This window comes from Lepidochelys olivacea (genome assembly GCF_965140295.1).
Source record: "Lepidochelys olivacea isolate rLepOli2 genome assembly, chromosome: 1".
NCBI lineage: Eukaryota > Metazoa > Chordata > Testudines > Cheloniidae > Lepidochelys > Lepidochelys olivacea.
This window is the reverse complement of record NC_140411.1, coordinates 113842697-113860268: the sequence shown is the minus strand read 5'-3', so window position 1 is coordinate 113860268 and position 17572 is coordinate 113842697. Positions and strand designations below refer to the sequence as shown.

The 17572-nt window shown below is 42.6% G+C and overlaps 1 protein-coding gene across 1 annotated transcript in view; it reads left to right on the top strand.

Annotated features, from left to right (window-relative positions):
• RASA3 (RAS p21 protein activator 3) overlaps window positions 1-17572 on the top strand; it is a 262533-nt gene that overhangs the window by 4162 nt on the left and 240799 nt on the right. The gene's annotated exons all lie outside the window — the stretch shown is intronic.

The following is a 17572-nucleotide window of genomic DNA, read 5'->3' as shown; positions in this document are numbered from 1 at the left end:
TTCAAGCAGGGGTAGGAAGAGGGTGCCAGGAAGCTGGTATAGCTGTTTGATTCTGTGGCAGCCATGGCATGAGTTACAGCAGCCCAATGGTTCTTTTACACCACATGAGTATGTCTCTGTAGAAACCATATAATTTGCCACTTCAGAACCAGCAGACGGCTGCTGTCCTCATTCTGAGTCACCCCCCCTCCAAAGGGAAGGGTGGTGGATGCTGAAACTACTATGCTGGTTCAGGCTGAGCTCGAAGCCATTCTCAATCCTCCCATCTGCTGAGGAAATTCTCAGCTGTGACTAGGCTCTGACTCTTCAGCAACATCTGGAGAAGGGAATCTGGCCTCTATGATTATACATTTATGTTGGAATTAATGTAAATATTGTTTTTTATTTTGGGGATTCAGTTCCCAGTATAGCACCCGTGACCCGGGTGATAGGAAAGTGAGCTCTGTAGGACTGTTTGTCTTCCTTGACTTGTTCTCTCTTTTGGGAGATTAATGTGAAACTTTTATAAAAGAGATCATGTGTAACACTATTCTTATCTAACCTGACTGGGCATCTTGGTTTTGAGTGTTTTCTGGGAAACATTTGGTTGATTTTCAGATGTTTTGGGTAATAAAATCCTGAGATAAGGCACTCCAGGGGCCAGTTTCAGCAACTGAACTGCAGCTGGCGAATCTGTCAGCTTATAGAACATCAAAAGATTCTTCAATAAAGCACATCAGTAAAACAAAAAAAGATTTTTTTAAAAAAAGGAAAATATACTGAATTACGTTTTGAATGATGTTTGAAGACTCCTGTTTAAAATTAAAGGATACAGAAAAAGAGAGATTCCTGGGGACAGTCCATTTACTTGCTGGAGAGCCAAATTTAAATTTGTTCAAAGAGTAACGAGTGTTTACAAAACTTACATTGAACAGAAATATTTGCATTATTTAAAAAAAAAAAAATCTGAAAGCAGGTTTGTTAAAATTTGAACATCCTCCTACAGTTCTTTGAACCCAAGGAATAAGCATGCTGTACTAGCATGAGAGTCAGAAAGTGAAGGTGACCAATCTATCCTGAGTGCCAAAGTGTCAACTGGCAAGTGCATTTATGGGGGCTAATTTAAAAATATAAATAACATTCACAAAAGCAAATAGTAAATAGTTATGAATAAATTAAATTGTAAAAACTAAGAGAAAATAAACACCGGGTTATTTTCAGAACATCTAATGATATAATAATTTTCTGATGACTAAACCATACTAATACTGTTATAACAATATTGTTAAGAAACCTATTTTATACTATTCTGCAGTAGAAATTTAATTTGTCCTATAACATAACAGGAAAAACAATGATAACAGATCAGTCATTAAAGGCCAGATGGTGATTTATGCCAATGGAAGTACCTGAGTAAGTGCTTACCAGCGTGAGGAAGGGCTCGACAAAATCTTCTGCACATAGCTAGCCTCTCTAGCAATGTAATATTATTACTGGTTTCAGAGTAGCAGCCGTGTTAGTCTGTATTCACAAAAAGAAAAGGAGTACTTGTGGCACCTTAGAGACTAATAAATTTATTTGCGCATAAGCTTTTGTGAGCTACAGCTCACTTCATCGGATGCAACACACACTGTTAGCCGATGGCCAAGGATGTTTGGTGAGGTGCCAGCTATGCCCGTTTATACCATCCGTGACTTTAACTGCTAGGACGCACTGTCCCTTCGCGGCGGGCAGCCCGGGCTAGGCTGACGGATGCCCCAAGGTCCTAACCACCCGTGACTTTAACTGCTAGAGCTCAGAGCTCCTTCGCAGCGGGCAGCCAGGATTGACTGACAGGTGCCCCAAGAGTTTGCCCCGTGGAGGCGGCACAACTCAACGCTAGGCTCTTAGTACTCTCACCTAATGGCCAGGCTTTAGAGCCAAAACGGCTGAGGTTCTTTAATTGTGTTGGCTGCTTTACAGTAAACCAGAGAAAACAAGTCAGGCTTATGCATAAATGGTTACCAAAATTTATTAAGCTAGATTCTAATCATGTGGTTACAAAATTGCTAGTGCCTACTTATTTAAATGTAGAGATGTTACACACACAAACAAGTTACAAAACTGAAGCCACAATCCCAAAGAAAGAAAACAAAGTATAGAGCTCTATTTCAAAATATGTGTACACTAAAGGTAGGAGATCAGGTGTGGGTGCTTCTTACCCTCCTTGCATCTCTCGATTCCAGCGGTGCCAAGCCAGGATCGGTCACTCAATTCCGCGGAAAGACGAATAAGGGACAAGGCGTAGGGACCCTCTTAGCTGCAGAAGCCTTGGGAGGCTGTCACTTATCTGACCAGCAGATAGATAGTGAAAAGCACTCAAAAATCATGGTGCTGTAGGTCCCCTACTTATACCTCTGTACTCCTTTATTCTCTTTCTCCTTTCTTATGCCAAATTGAGGCTGGTCTGTCGGGGTGATGCCAGCTTTCGCAAGAGTAGTTTACACTTGCAAAGGAGAGAAACAATAAGTTTCGACTACTGGACACTTCTTTTATCAGGGTAAATATTTTCCCACCTAGGATGTTGGTGTGTGTGCATCACGCTATTTAGTAGGGGCTAAGAGCCATGTCTGTCACAGGGCCTCTGCCTGCTGTGAGCTTAATCGTCGTATCTGTTCCCAGAGGCACATTGTAGCAGCACACCTGTGCTTTCACAGCTTCAAAGGCTGTGCTGGAATATATGTTAAGTGCCCTGTTCCGGCTTCCTCCTGTGTTTCCAGCAATGCTGGTCTGAGGGGGGGGGGGGGCTGGCTGTCTGGCTACACACACACATATATCTTCTTACTATATGTTCCATTCTATGCATCCGATGAAGTGGGCTGTAGCCCACGAAAGCTTATGCTCTAATAAATTTGTAAGTCTTTAAGGTGCCACAAGTACTCCTGTTCTTTTTATAGAGAAGAGAGGATATAGTTCAAAATTGGGGAGTATTAGTAAAAGGATATTTTGTTAATTAAATAGACATGATCTAGGGCTGGAGAAATGATCTAGGCCAAAGTTGGGGACTTAAAATCCTGACATTTACCAAGACTGAACAGGCATTTTTCCTACTCTGTAGAACTGTTGATCCAGTTAAAGAGCTACTGTTGAATCAGATTTGAGATTTTAAAAGATGATCTCCTGCCCTCTAGTGTTTAAGAGCTTGTCAGCTGCTGTGCAGTGTTTTGCCTGGTTTTCAGAACACTTTCCAGTCTTGCATCCGTTGATTAATTAACATCACGTTTTTCTTATCCTGCTGGCTCTCTGGGCACTAGTGATTATTAGAAACTTAGACAAAGTATTAGTTTGTAGCGGAAAATTACACCGGAGGATTAATTGTGATCTGGTCATTCACTGTCAACAAGCTGGAGGTGGAAAAGAGAGATACAACTCACCACTGACTGATATCTGTTTTAATTTGTGTCTCTTTTTTTTCTTTTTTGGAAGCCTGTGGTTCTAATTGGTGTATCTGTATTATGAATTTCCATATGTCTCACAATCTGAGTCAATAAAAATGCTAGCAATGATATGCAGCATAGGCACCAGACTGATGTAAAAGGTGCAAGAGGATACGTGTATTTTAAGTACATCTAAATGACTAAAAGGAGGGATTGAGGTATTCTGTACCCAAAACTCATATTTAAAACAGGGATTCATTGATCTGACCTAGTAGTGGCTGTTCTTATGTCTACTTGCTCCTTGGTGTTTTTGCTGATGGTGCTATTTTGTATGGGTGGTTAGTTATTATGTAGACCAGTGGTCACCAACCGGTCGATCACGATCAACTGGTCGATCCTGGATCCTCTGTCAGTCGATCATGATCTCTGGCCGCTAAAAGATGGTGGCGCAGCAGGGCTCAGGCAGGCTGCCTGCCTGGCCCCACACTGCTCCGGAAGCTGCTGGCATGTCTCTGTGGCCCCTGGGGGGGAGGGGCAGAGGCAGCTCTGTGTGCAACCCAGAACCGCAGCACCGTCCCTATGGGGCGGTGCTTGCAGGCACGGGCAGCGCACGGAGACCCACTGCCCCCCTCACCTCCAGGGGCCCCAGAGACGTGCCAGCAGGTAGATGCTTCCAGAGCGGTGTGGGGCTAGGGCAGGCAGGCAGCTTGCCTGAGCCCTGCTGCGCTGCTGACTGGGAGCTGCCTGTAGTAAGCGCCTCCCGGCCACAGCCTGCACCTCGCAGCGCCTCCTGCACACCAATCCCCTGCCCCAGTCCGGAGCCCCCTCCTACACCCAAACTGCCTCCCAAAGCTTGCACCCCCTCCTGCACCCCAATCCCCTGCCCCAGTCCGGAGCCCACTCCTGCACCCAAACTGCCTCCCAAAGCTTGCACCCCTCACTCCTGCACCCCAACCCTCTGCTCCAGGCTCAGCCAATGCACACCCCACAGTTGAGAATGTTACACTAATTTGTGACAATCCCTGCAGAATTTTGGATCTATAAACCACTAATAAAAAGTAAAACTCACTAAATGTTCAGTGGATTCTATGAGATTAGGTGCTGTGTGACCATATGACCCCTACACCCAAACTGCCTCCCAAAGCTTGCACCCCTCACTCCTGCACCCCAACCCTCTGCTCCAGGCTCAGCCAATGCACACCCCACAGTTGAGAATGTTACACTAATTTGTGACAATCCCTGCAGAATTTTGGATCTATAAACCACTAATAAAAAGTAAAACTCACTAAATGTTCAGTGGATTCTATGAGATTAGGTGCTGTGTGACCATATGACCCCTACACCCAAACTCCCTCCCAGAGCTTGCACACCTCACTCCTGCGCCTCTGCCCCAGGCTCAGCCCGGACCCCCTCCCACACTCTGAACCCCTCGGCCTCAGCCCAAAGCCTGCACCCCCTCCTACATCCCAACCCCCTGCCCCAGCCCAATGAAAGTGAGTGAGGGTGGGAGAGAGCGAGCAACGGAGGGAGGGGGGAATGGAATGAGCGGGGCGGGGCCTTGGGGAAGGGGCAGGGTAGATCCTGGGTTGATCTTAAATTCAAAAAGTGATGTTGTGCTTAGAGGTTGGAGACCACTGACGTAGACCATGCTCCCCCAGATATGGATACCTCTAATGCTTTTCACATAGACCATCAAACAGTAGTCGGATAACAATGACTATCAGGCACTAATGACCTACTCCAAATTTCAATCTGAGACCACAGGTGAAAAGCTTCATATTTCATTATCAAGCCCCTGAGCCATTCCCCTGTTTACCAAATACAACTTGGCTATGTGATCATGTATAATAAAGTGTTTCTAAAAATAGCTGAAAATCATATAGATACAATTTTGCAAAGCTTCATAATCTGAAGTCTAAACCATTGCAGTCATCAAGTCTGAGAATACAGAGTGAGAAGGCATGTTGGGCCAAGTTCATTCCTAATGTGTCCCCATTATGGTGAATAGTTATATCAGCGATAAACTTAGACTCTTGATTGAAATTTATAATCCACGGAGAACTCTTCTGAATAAGACTTTAGGAGTGAATACTGAAACTTCCTGCAAGAGCCACGGACATTTATAATCTTAATCTCTGTTATTCTCCCAAATGTAGGCAGAAAGGATTCCATTTGACACAGGCTGCTGCAAGAAGCCCTTTGACATAAGAAGATATAATTTAATAGTTTCTGAGAGTGCAGGAACCCATAGTGAAATCCCAGCCCTAATGAAGTAGGATTTCACCCCAAATGTCCCAACAGTGAGGGTGCTGTCTTTTTCACTGGGATTTTTTCTTGTCTTGGACATTGTTTTTATTCATTATTCAGGAGTAGTTTTACCTTCTATTTTTGATAAATGGCTTCATTTATAAAATGTTTATTAATTGTGCAGAAGGGACATGTTATAATCAAACAACTAAGAACATAAAAACTAATCTCTTCTCAAAAAAGAATGCATGAAATATAAAACACGTACACAATCCTTAAAGGTGCATACAGGACCAGTCCTGCTTGTCTAGTTTATATGAATAATCGCATAAGGAAAATAATCTTTGGCCCACAGTACAACATGTAACAAGAAAGTACAACTATGCAATGTAGAAATAAATAAAAATACTCCCACCCAGCAAACAGGCCCATGCATGTTACATTGTATTGATCTGTATGTTCATGTATACATTTCACACATAGCACTATAAAACAACTATCTGTACTTCTCCATATCTGTAGATTTTTCCCTATGAAATTTAGAAATGGATTCTATATTGCGTTAAAGTAATTCAGTTTAACTTTTGTTCCAAATACAATATATTTTTGTATGAGACTGTTGTTGCAAGGTCTGTCAGGTTATTGTAGATAAATTTTCCATGTCCTTCCATTATTGTAGAATAATCCTTTTAACATTATTAGACTAGGAGAAAGCCATTCTGCTAATGCTTTAGGATTTCTTTGATTTCTGAAAGATGAAATATAGCAACAGAAGATTCCAATTATAAGGTATATTATTTAATTACTAACATTTTGGTCTAAATTAATTGTACCTTTTTGCATTCTAGGAGCATGTCTGTGGTATCCAATTATAGCTAATCATTTCCATAATTTATTTCAAGTATACATATGTGACCTATGTATTATAAAGAACTTACATTTCAAACATGCAGACAAAATCTGGAACAAAATCTCAAAAGAAGAGTTACCAGTCAATAAGCAGTATGGCATTGATTTGCATTGCCTTAATCTTCCATAGATTATATTGGATCCCAGCTCACAATTGCTCCATGCATATTTCTATTTGCCATCTTTTACTTTTTTAATTATAATTTTCATACTCCTCTTTTAGCAGATCTATGAGAATGATGTTAAAGAAAACATAAGAGGCATATATGCAGAACTTGTATTGCTTAGAATGTTGTTGGGCATAATCCTATTACAACAAAGGAGACAGAAAGGCTATGCTACAGGAAGTGAGACAGAAACCTCTTTACATCCTGTTCCCTTATTCTGTCATCTGCATAAAAACAAGTAAAAGAAAACCAGCATCTACACACTGTTGCTCCAAAATGTAATTTTTTCATGTCAGATGTGACCTGCTGAAGAGAGAACACACAACACAAGATAAAATAGTTATTACTTATTGCCGAGGTGTAGCAACAAGGATAAAAGCTGTGGCAGGCTGACCATTTCCTGCAATATGAACTTTACTGAATTATGTTAAACCTTACTGAATTAGGTTTAAAGCTTTGAAGGTCCATTGTATTAAGAATGCAATTGTGCATGTGGAATTGTATGTAACTTAGGCAGGCCATTCATTCAATTTTAAACCGGACAGTCCTCTTCTTCGGTGCTTTGTCCCCCACCTAGTACTGAGACAAAACCATATGTGGTTTTGTCTAGTATCAGACAGGGGATGCCATTTTGAAAAGCATGCCGCTCCCGCTGCTCCTGCCAGTGTGACCTCAGATGCACTGTGTGTGTGAGTTCATGCCAATGGAGGCAGAGCAGTGTGATCTTCCAAATAGTGTCCTCCGTCCAGTGTGAACTTGTATGCACATTATGTGTGAGGTCACACCAGTGGGGTGGGACACACCATTCCTGCAAGTACCAGAATGTCTGGTATTTTGGGAATCCGTGAGTGACAACCCTAAAGTAACTTCCCGGAGAGGAGGGGGATGCTAATATAATTCCTTTGGTTATCAGCACTTCGAAGCCCCTGCACCTCCCAGAGAGCTACACACTAACTAGTTCAAACTGGATTCCCTAGGGATCAATAGACAAAGAAAGGATTTTTGGATAAACACCTAGCAACTGGGGAGCTGAAAGTCTGAGAGTGGGTGCCTTGCTGAAATAATGAGGGGAAATGAAGCTGCAGTAGGGGACGTATGCCTCAAAAGCCAAGTCTGTACAGTGCTGAGCATCTCCTGCCGTGTGCTGAGCAACCTCAACTCCCACTGATATCAGTGGAATAGGGTCTCAGCTTGTTTCTGTATAAGAACTGAGGTGCTCAGCACCTTGCAGGTTCAGACCCTGAATTAGCCACTTGTTTGTGTTTTTTTTTTTATTGCTACAGGCTTTTATGTTGAGGTAAGTGCCTGACAAAGAGGCTCCTGCAAAACCAGCATTTTACTCTTAATAACACTAGTTTGAGTATATGCATATAAACAAAACACTTAAGTGGATTTTGTGAAAGAAATATCGTGATTGTTGGGATCTACTGTCTAATGTCTCTTGTAGAAAATGGTCTCAAATAGATTTTATGCTGTCTTCTTTTGGTTTTATTTTTCCTCTGTAAATGTGTTTTCCTCATAAAGCTGGCTGTTTTGTTTATTGTTTTTGTTTTGTTTTCTAATGGTATCAGGATTATGATGATGAGGAATCACATGGAGTGTGTGTATTTAGGATACCTCTTGGAACAGACAAAGTAGGGAGATAACAAGCAGGAAGCACTTCAGGCTTCCTGATCTAAACCGTTGCATAGTCCTGCTGTGTACTGTTGAACAATTAGCATATTTCAACCCAGAGTGTGCTGGAGTTTAGTGGTTAAGTGAATGGAGCTGTTGTAAGGCTTAATTAACTAATGTTCGTAAAGTACTTGAATCAAAGTTCTGATATCAGTGAAGTCAACATAAAAACTGTCTAAATAAAAACTGCTCAAGAACTTCAGAAATGTGGGTCACAATGTATAAATTGAGAGCAATCAACCTTACTAGTTCCCACAGATTCTCCTCTTTGATCCTATTCCTATTCTTTGATCCTATTCTCCTCTTTGATCCTATTCCTGATCTTAGATGCCCCTCTGCACATCTGCTCCTGTCTGCTGGCATGGACCCCTTTCTCTCTTTCCTGTTAGCCAGGCTGCATACTCTAAAATGTCTCTAATGGTGTCCCTATCAGTTCTCTGTGGAAACAACCAGCTAGCATTTGTTACCCATCAAATCCCCAAAGTGTGAATTCATAACACCTCTAGTTCAGGCATTATAACTGATGCTGACCTGTGCTATAAAAGCAGTGTGAGCTTGGGGAGGGGACACACAGTCGCTGGCACGGGGAGATGAGGGGAATGAGACTATTGCAGGGAAAGGGGAGGAATGGAGACGCACACAGAATCCCTGGTATAGGAGGAGCAATCAGAGCTTGTGGTAAGAGGCGAATGGGATACACACAGAACCCCGGCATGAAGGAGGTTGTTGTTGGGGAAAAGGGGTATCAGTAAGTCCGTGAAATAGAAGGGGATGGGAAGGTGGTGGTACACCAGGACCTTGTGCAGGAGAGTGGAAGGATGCAAAGAACCCCTGGTGTAAGCTCAGTCTAAAAGAAGCAACAAAATGTACTACACCTTACAGCAAATAATTTTTTGAATGTGGTTAATTAACTCATTGCTTATAGGAGACACAGCAGAAGTGAGCTTTAGAAGAGTTTTGAATGAAGAGGAGCTGGTGGCCTGGCAAACAGGTTGGTTGAGGAAACCCAGTATGTTGTGTTGCTCACACCCAAAATCAAATGATTTGTATTAAAGGTGAAATTCTCACCTCTGCCAATGACCAGCACAAGGCCTAGCCACAATTTAAGCCCCACATATCTCCTCAAATAGGGCTTCTGTAATTCACAGGACTTGTGCTGGTGCTGTCCCCCAATACTCCAGATTTCACCCATAATGTTTGATTCCTGCCACATTTTGTGGTATGTCAAACATGCAGTAAAGCTCACCTCCCTGTGTGTTTGTGATATGCTACACCTTAACTAAATTATATGAGAGAACCAGAAATAATTTGGTGTATTCCTCTCCTTTCCCTGCCATGTGCCTCATTTGCCAAAAATACGTCAGGAATCAAACATTATGGGTGAAATCTGGATTTAAATAATGTTCCTTCAGAGATGGTGTTCAACAGCTAAAAGACCATTTTCCCTATTTGGAGCCTCTACCCAGACAAAACAAAAACCCCAAACCCTGTGGCAGTGAGTCCCAGAGCCTGGGTCAACTGACTAAAAGGTAAGTCTGCTCTACAAAATTAAATCGACCTAAGTTACTTAGACATACAGCCACTGCAGTAATTAAATCGCTTTTGGGTGTCCACATTACACTCCTTGTGTCGGCATTGCATGTCCTCACCAGGAACTCTTGCACTGATTTAACTGTCAGTGTGGGGCATTGTGGGATGGCTTCTGAAAGGCAGCAACAGTCAGCATAAGCAATGCAGTGTCTATACTGACGCTGCGTCAACCTAACTATGTTGACCTAAACACTACGCCTCTCATGGAGGTGGAGTTATTAAGCTGGTGTAGTGGATGAGTTACATCTGTGGGAGCTACAGTTTAGTGTAGATGCTTACAGAGTTAGGTTGATGTAATTAAGCTGTGTTACGTTGATCTAATTCTGTAGTGTAGACCATGCCTCAGGCTCACAGAGTTCAAGCTGTGGGGCTAAAAATAGCTGTGTAGACCCTTACGCTGGAGCTCAGACTCTGTAAAACTGCAATGGGTAAGGATCTTGAAGCCTGATCTCCAGCCCAAGCCCAAATGTCTACACTAGTATTTTTAGCCCCATGGCTTGAGTCCTGTGAGCCCAAGTCAGCTGACTGGGACTCTAAGACTTGCTGCCCCAGATTTTTGTTTTTGCTGTGTAGACATACCCGCTGAGGCCTGTGTTTTGTCGGGGACAATAACAAGTGTTTTAAACATTTTTCCTTATGATGAAATATGATTATTTTGTTATTTCTGAATGCTAGTATTAGGGATGTGGGTGGCATTTCAGATGGCCTGACATGAAATCTGAGAATTACATCTTTCATTAACTGCCAACCTGATTGTTCTGGGGATCTTGATAAACCTGTTCTTTTGGTAGCGTCCTGAGCTAGCTTTATGTTTTTGGTTACTATCATATGTTTTGTGACCTTTACGTTTGCAGATCCATTTGTAACATGCATTCTATTTGCCCAGTGTCTATGATATAGCCAACATATTAGTTATTCCAGGTAACGAATGAAATCGCTTTTCCACCTGATGTAGTCTTCATTTCCACTTATTTCCAGGGGGTATAGGCATATTTATGGAATGGTGTAAACAAATGTTCCTTTCTACATCCTTTTGGAGAACTAGTGAGGCCAATGTGATTGTGGCTGGGCTAGGTTTGTGCAGATGGGGAGAATCTTCACAGGAGGCCCAGGTGATGTGTGCATGTTCTCACATACAGGCCCCACAGGGTGAGGGGTGGAATTCTACAGTTTAAAGGGTAGGTCCATGGGAGCATTAGTGGGACACAGCATTCTCCCTTTGGGTGCAAGCGGATTTCCCACAAGTTACAGTTGGTCACACCAACAAGGACTATACTCTATATGACTAGAACATTGTATGATTGCAAATACATCCCCTGCCCCATACATTTGCTTGGGTTTATTTTGGGCAACTGCTGCCAGCAGGTGCTACATGGGAACATAGCTCCTTTAGCATGGGGAAGAGGGAAGCCAGTGGAACAGTGGCAGTCTTGGGTCTCCGTGCAAAAGTCCCTACCCCTCTAAGCACTCAATCCTGAAGTCAGTGGGAGTTTTGTATGCAAGGTCTTAGAGGATTAGGCCCCCTGTATTCCAAGGTCTTTGTGGCACTAGGATTTTCTTGGATTTAGTGGGTTGTACCTTCCGCCATCTCCGTGTGTGTGAATGAAACTCCCCCTCCAATAGGACAAAGGCTATGTATAGAAACTGAGGCCAAAATTTCCAACTTGACTTTCTAAAGTTAGGCACTTATAGATCTGTATTTAGGCACCTACATTAAATGTGCTTGATTTTCAAACAACTACATTCTGAAAATCAGATATTTTATTTACGGCCTAACTTTAGTTCCAAGTTTAAAAGGTTGACTTCTGTTCCCAAACTCTCATGTGGGGTTATAATATGGCCCTGTATGTTGCAGAGAGAATGATAACGCAAGTTAACTTAACGAAATTTGGAGATCAAGTATAACAAACTCAGGCCAGAGATATTGTAGAATTCAACTAGGGGGACCAAGTGTCCTGATTTTATAGTGACAGTCCCAATATTTGGGGCTTTGTCTTCTATAGGCTCCTATTACCTCACACCTCCACCCTGTCCCTATTTTTCATGCTTGCTATCTGATCACCCTAAATTCAACATAAAATTTGATAGTGAGAGCTCACTACAAATCAGATAAAACTAAATATGAATTTAAAATGTACTTGTCTAGTAATTAGTGGCCATGGAAACTGTTCATCGTTCTCAGAAAAGATTATCAAAACTAAAATTATACTTGTGTAATATTAATTGCATCACTATAATATCCTATACTGTGGAAAAAATGTGAAAGTTTGTGTATACTCTAAGCTTGCTTCTTCTCCTAGAAAGGTCAGAGGATAAAAGTATTATGCCCTGACAGGCAGCCAGCACCACTTTACACCTGTTATTAGTTGCACTCAGCATAAAGAAAATAGACTCTCCTGTCCAAATCACAAAATCAAAGCCTGAAACACACACAGTTCAGCAGAACATTCAACTCAAACCTCTAACAGTTGAAATCAGTCTTGGTTCAAGTTCAGACAGGCTTTATGTGCTGGCGTTGGTTTGCTGGAATTTTGGTTTGGGTCTGAACTTTCAATCAAAGATGGGTATGGACCTTTTTAGGTGTATCTGTAGATTTGCAGTTATTCCAAATAGTCTATCACTGTTGAATTTTGGGTGCTATATTCCTTTTACATAGATGGCCCAACCACATGTCCTCAAGGGATTGCAAAAGCCATTTTACTTGATTTTTTTGGAATGGGGATTGGGTAAACTTAGCTTAGTTTTCCTGATCCAAACGGAAAATCAGAAAAAAAACAAATAGTGGTCACCTCACTCTTGATGTAACTCAATTGACTTCAGTGTAATTACACTAGGATACAATCTAGCTCATTATTTTATCATCTGTGTCTGTCTGGCTCTGCCACCTTGTCTTTTAGCATGTTATTTATTTATTATTAATTCCGTCAGTAAGACTTTGTCTGAACTAGGATTTGAAGACGTGGTGTTAGAATGTGTTAGAGAACACCTGCTAACTAACACCTTCTAAAAGTCTAGCACAGACAAGACAGTGTATATTTTAACACATGGTAAACTATTCAAATTAAAGCTTAAGGAGGAGCCTAGCCCAGACTGGAAAGAAGCTGTGCCATTTAGGCTCTCTAATGAAGCTGTCATTTCAGTAATGCTTTGTGTGCTTCTGTTACATTGAAGTGCAGTGAAGGTGGGGAGGGCAAATAAAACTGCCAATAAAATGGTATCTTGCAAATTCTCTATTGCTATTTAGTATAAGTTTCTGGGAGTATCTACAATTTGCTAGGTGCAGTATGAATCCACAAGACGGCAGGCCCCTGCCACTAAGAGCTCAAAGTCTATAAAAGACAGAGCAAACAGAGAAAGAAGAACAAACAAATAGGGTGATCAGGAAGTGATTGTCTGTTTCCTGAAAATGAGCCAGATTCTCTACTGGCATAAAGAAACTGAGATCAGTGGAATTATGCCAGCAGAGAACTTGACTCAATACACTTTAACACATGTAATTCCTGGATTGTGTAGCACTGTGATTCAGCAAACTGCAACCTCTATGGCAGTTTCATTTGCACTTTAAAAATGTAAGTTTTTTCCATGAACCGAGTAATACAACCAGTGCAGAAACTCCTGTGTTTCTAATTTTAATTTTGTCCCCAGAGTTTGTTTTGTCTGGTATCAAAGGAATGTGGGATTAATTAGATTATAGCTTTTAGATGTTTCTTCAAATCATATAATCAACCATCTAAGTAGGAATGAAATAATTCTGAACCAAACTTTGCAATCTTGAACTTATCTCACATACTTACTGTAACAAATATGTAACAACAAACAATGGATCCATTATGGATTGGCACTCAGCTGTTGGATATGAACTCCTGTGAATGCAAGATGTTTGAGAATAAGCATTGCCTAACTGTTGGGAGTATTGCAATGTCCTGGCATGTGTGAGTAATGTTGTTTGCTATTGGAGCTGGAGCAGACCTGTTCAAGTGTTTGTGATTATATTGCCCTTAAGTGGCTGTCTCATACAAGATACAGCAAGTCCTAATACTGCTACTGTCTAACCAGGGTCTTCTGGCTTTTGGGAAAGGATCCAAAGTCCATTGAAACCAATGGTAGTTTTTCTTTTGACTTCAGTAGGCTTTGGACCAGACCCTATTAGGAGTTTGTGGGTTTCCTGGAAGCAATGGTCCCAGCTTCCAAGTTATATGACTGATGCCACATGGGTACAGTTTAGCTGGTGACCACGGTGTCTATTATTTGTCTACGCAGGGTCTGAATGAATGCTTTCCTGACAGCTAGCTGGGAGGGGGAGAGACTGTGGGTGTGGTTATGTAAATACAGTTTGCTCCTGCTGTTTGCTCCTGTTTTGTTTAGATTTGCTTAGATATGCAGCAGATGTTTTGCTCATTGTAATCAACTTGGCTGGTGTTGGGTCACGTATCACATTAGTACTGAATGCAGGGGTAGTGAAATGCTGTTATCAATGTTGCGATTATTGTGGGAACGCAGGGAAGCAGGACTCTGTTTAACCTTTTCCAAATGGGGATGGGTCACCCTTAGCAGAGAGGACCTTGGTGAGCCAGGGGCTCGACTGCCAAAGCCCTGTGAAAGTCAGAGGGGGTAGGGACAGGAGTTCTAGTTAGGAGGCTTTGCCCTCCTTAGTTCTCTCTAGACTGGCTTAACCTGTTCTTTTCCACTAATCAAAGAATAGAGCTAAATAAGCTTGTTGTTTTAATTGCTTAATCAGAGCTAAAACCAGTTGCGGTAGGACTGTGTTTCTGCCCTGTCTGCTGAGAGCTGAAATCACTTGAGATAGGGCAGTTTTTCTGCCCAGTGTGCAAAAGAGTTGAAAATCACTGAGAGACTGATGTGCAGAGGTCACAATAGAGAGGCAGAAGGTGACTGACAGTCAGCTGGCGAATGAGTGACCAGCAGGGTGGCAGTGGATAGAGGCGCAATGAGCGGCCAGCAGGCGGCACCGGAGAGGTGTGATGAGCAGTGAGCAGGTGGCCAGTGAGCGGCCAGCAGAGCGAGTAAGGTGCCTCTTCACCCTGCACCAGGGTGGGAGGTGAACTCTGCAGATGTACCTCTGAACTCTGGGTTTGCACTGACCAAGGACAGCAACTGTGAGTGGGGTGCAGAAAAGGGTCGGGCATGTGAAAGTGACTTTTGGGTTGCTGGACTTAAGAACCTGAGGGGAAAAGGGCATGGCCCAACCTACTTGGGGGTGGGGGGTGGTCTTTTACTCATGGTTTATGTTTATGAACCTTGTTTGCGGTGTTTTCCCAAATTAACTCTGAGTTACTTCCCTCCTTTTATTAAAAGTTTCTTTTCTACACTCGGAATCAGAGCTTGCGAGTGGGGAAATATTGCCTCTCAGAGGCCTCCAGGGGTGGTGTGTAATTTTCCCAAGTTACAGGGTGGGAGGGATCGAGCCGGTTCTGTGTTGTATCAATGGAAAGGAACCCCTAGATATTAAACCTGGCCCTGGTTGCTGCTGGCTGCATCTGGTAGAAGGGTTACATTTGTACCACAAAAAGAAAAGGAGTACTTGTGGCACCTTAGAGACTAACCAATTTATTTGAGCATAAGCTTTCGTGAGCTACAGCTCACTTCATGGGATACATACTGTGGAAATTGCAGAAGACATTATATACACAGAGACCATGAAACAATACCTTCTTCCACCCACTCTCCTGCTGGTAATAGCTTATCTAAAGTGACCACTCATGTGTATGATAGCATGTGCATGATAAGTGACCACTCATGTGTATGATAGCATGTGTATGATAATCGAGGTTGGCCATTTCCAGCACAAATCCAGGTTTTCTCCCCCCCCCCCAACACACACACACACAAACTCACTCTCCAGCTGGTAACAGCCCATCCAAAGCGACCACTCTCTCCACAATGTGTATGAAAATCAAGGTGGGCCATTTCCAGCACAAATCCAGGTCTTCTCACCGCCCCCCCCCACACAAACTCACTCTGCTGCTGATAATAGCTCATCCAAACTGACCACTCTCCTTACAATGTGTATGATAATCAAGGTGGGCCATTTCCAGCATAAATCCAAGTTTAACCAGAACGTCTTGGGGGGGGGGGAGAGGGTAGGAAAAAACAAGGGGAAATAGGCTACCTTGCATAATGACTTAGCCACTCCCAGTCTCTTTTTAAGCCTAAATTAATAGTATCCAATTTGCAAATGAATTCCAATTCAGCAGTTTCTCGCTGGAGTCTGGATTTGAAGTTTTTTTGTTGTAAGATAGTGACCTTCATGTCTGTAATTGCGTGACCAGAGAGATTGAAGTGTTCTCCGACTGGTTTATGAATGTTATAATTCTTGACATCTGATTTGTGTCCATTTATTCTTTTACGTAGAGACTGTCCAGTTTGACCAATGTACATGGCAGAGGGGCATTGCTGGCACATGATGGCGTATATCACATTGGTGGATGTGCAGGTGAACGAGCCTCTGATAGTGTGGCTGATGTTATTAGGCCCTGTGATGGTGTCCCCTGAATAGATATGTGGGCACAGTTGGCAACGGGCTTTGTTGCAAGGATAGGTTCCTGGGTTAGTGGTTCTGTTGTGTGGTATGTGGTTGACCCACGGAAAAGAAGCCCTTGAGGAATTCCACCATGATTTCAACAATTTCCATCCCACCATCAACCTCAGCCTGGTTCAGTCCACACAAGAGATCCACTTCCTGGACACTACAGTGCTAATAAACAATGGTCACATAAACACCACCCTATACCGGAAACCTACTGACCGCTATTCCTACCTACATGCCTCCAGCTTTCACCCTGACCACACCACACGATCCATCGTCTACAGGCAAGCTCTGCGATACAACCGCATTTGCTCCAACCCCTCAGACAGAGACAAAGATCTCTATCAAGCTTTCTTACAACTACAATACCCACCTGCAGAAGTGAAGAAACAGATTGATAGAACCAGAAGAGTTCCCAGAATTCACCTACTACAGGACAGGCCTAACAAAGAAAATAACAGAACGCCACTAGCCGTCACCTTCAGCCCCCAACTAAAACCCCTCCAACGCATTATTAAGGATCTACAACCTATCCTGAAGGATGACCCAACACTCTCACAAATCTTGGGAGACAGGCCAGTCCTTGCCTACAGACAGCCCCCCAACCTGAAGCAAATACTCAACAGAACCACTAACCCAGGAACCTATCCTTGCAACAAAGCCCGTTGCCAACTGTGCCCACATATCTATTCAGGGGACACCATCACAGGGCCTAATAACATCAGCCACACTATCAGAGGCTCGTTCTCCTGCACATCCACCAATGTGATATACGCCATCATGTGCCAGCAATGCCCCTCTGCCATGTACATTGGTCAAACTGGACAGTCTCTACGTAAAAGAATAAATGGACACAAATCAGATGTCAAGAATTATAACATTCATAAACCAGTCGGAGAACACTTCAATCTCTCTGGTCACGCAATTACAGACATGAAGGTCGCTATCTTAAAACAAAAAAACTTCAAATCCAGACTCCAGCGAGAAACTGCTGAATTGGAATTCATTTGCAAATTGGATACTATTAATTTAGGCTTAAATAG